Genomic DNA, 2,500 nt, shown 5'->3' with positions numbered 1-2,500 from the left:
CTCTAGTGTTTATATGGGAAATATACATGGAATTGTCAGGGATTGGGGCTTGAAAGTAAAGAATTGTTGTCAGTTTTCATGTTTGAAGAAGACAGTGCGTACGGCGTCAATTCGCTCATTGACGATAATTCGTCTCATCGAATCTTTCATAATTCCCCTTCGGAATCTGTAATCACCTCTGGAAAAAAAACCATTGCGATGGACTCAATAAATGAGGAGACGACTATACCTAAGAGAGAAAGGCACAGAATTCGACTTCTCCTCTCTTCAGCAGGTTGTCTGGTGACCGTCTACTTTTGGTGGGAATTTTGTTATCGATCCGGTCCGAATTTTGTCGATCCGATCCGATCCGTTCCGGTCCGGTCCGGTCCTGTCCTGGTTTTGCCAACGGCCACTTGAACCGGTATGAAATTTTTGCTGCTGTTTGCATGAAACCGGGACGAGATGCTTGGTGCCTCAATTCTGCATGAAGCGATATGTTTTTTCTAATAAATATATGGCTGATTAAAAAGCAGACAGGCTTGAAATTTCTGGACCAGGTCTGAGATTTGTTGTGATTTACATGAGACCAGCACGAACTCAGACCAGTATGAGAGTTTCTCGTCTCGTTCCAGCAACCGAGACGAAGTCAGACCGGTCTGATTTTCTTGTCAGGCCGTTCTCATGTAAACGCATAAAAAGAAATGTATGGAAGCCGATACGAACTCATGCCGGTCTGAGTTCGTCTCGGTCTCATGTAAAACACCCCCTAAGTCTTACGAGGCGTCGAACGATATCTTGGCGAAATATCCTTTTACAACTGAACCTTTGCTTTAGGTTTACCCAGTTTTCAAGTTAGGTATGCCTTTACACGCGGCTATGTGGGCCTTGTTTCTTGTCGCTTTTTTCACTTTTTTGCGTAAATCAAATTTAGTCCCTGACGTAGCTTCTCGCATTTCTTCTAAAGTTCCGTCTCCGGCTGATTTAGGCTTTGTCCCTTTGCCTTGCATCGAGCGTTTTCCTCTATGTCCAGTCACGGCTTTACGGCACGAGGGCCGCCTCATGCCCCGCTTTTTTCGGTTTTTTCTCCTTCCACTCAGCGTTTATTGCCACTCACCTATTCGAATTTTTCTGCCTTTATTTCTAAGGCTATCAGCGCAATCGGGTTCGTTCCTACTCACTACCCCTCTCACAGTTTTAGGCGAGGGGCGCGAGTTTTGCCTTTAAAAACAACGTTCCCGCAGAACGTATTCAGTGGCAACTGAGGTGATTGGTAAAGTACTCTGGTCCCAGAGGTTTTTTTGTGCCGCGAGAGGGCCACGAAGTGGCGAAGACCAGTCGCCAAGCGTCGAGAAGAGCAAAACCTCTGGTTACCTTGGACTTGAGTCTCACTTTCATGCAGACGCCAGGGTCAGAATCTGACCCTCCGGCTCCGATTGGTTGATATTTTTACAAACACGCAAATCAATATCGCTACTCGTCTTCGCGGATCAAGAAAAACCTCTGGGACCAGGGTATTGACAAAGCGACGCTTACTTGTACGTCTCCTGCTCAGAAACTACTCGCAGTTTACACTATGCCTCCAATATTCGCCAGTTGTCTAGTCCGAAACTTAAATTGTATTTTAGTTTTTCTTTTCACGCAATTGATAGGTTCCCTTTATATCATCTCAATGGTATTTTGTTTACCACTCACAGAAATCAAGCCCTCTCAATGTCACACCACCTTTGTTTGGGCCTTTGGGGAGTCTACTGATTCAGTTACCCTGTGATTCGCTATTTGATATACAGCTGTCGAAAAACCCTCTATTTGGCTAACGCTAGGCCTAAAACCCAACTTTAGGCCTAGCTAGGCCTAGGGTTAGCCAAATTGAGGGTTTTGGGTTACTTTCTTTGTTTTTGAATCTTAGGATCCTAGAGGTCTTGGGGGTTTTTGTTTTCAAGACACCCAGGTAGGTAGGGGTCAGCGGCCTTCCGCTCCATAAGCACTTTTTCTGCATAACTAGTACTTTCAGCGTGAGTCATGATACAAAACACATTCGATTTCATACTCAAGACTTGTTCCAAGAACTCCGTGTATCTCTCAGCAAGCGCTGGAACAAACTGTTCTTCTTGGCTAAATTCAAAATTAAACCACAACATATATCTTGAGGCTCTTTATCCCTTCTTCTAATTTAATCAATGTCTATCAATCAGTTGTTGAGCCATATTGTGGTTATTGCATTATTGTACTGATGGGATGATATGACTGACCACCTTGTGGATAAACTTCAGACATTGGAAAATCGTGCCACACGAATTGTTATAGCTGCTCATTACTTGACGCCTATACACCGTATTCAAAAATGGCGGACGCGCGGAACGACCTAGGTTCTAATACATGAAAGCGAGGTTTGGTAGGCCGTATAACAGTCTGGAAAATTTTAGTAGCGGCTGTCAGCAGATCTATGTTATATGATATTCCGGTCTTATCAGAGCTAAATCCTCCTAAAATGGCGTGCTCAAGTAGTGCGGTGAATGAC

Source organism: Montipora foliosa, chromosome 6 (assembly GCF_036669935.1).
Source record: "Montipora foliosa isolate CH-2021 chromosome 6, ASM3666993v2, whole genome shotgun sequence".
NCBI classification, from domain to species: domain Eukaryota; kingdom Metazoa; phylum Cnidaria; class Anthozoa; order Scleractinia; family Acroporidae; genus Montipora; species Montipora foliosa.
The sequence above is the reverse complement of the archived record's forward strand: the minus strand, read 5'-3'. Positions refer to the sequence as shown.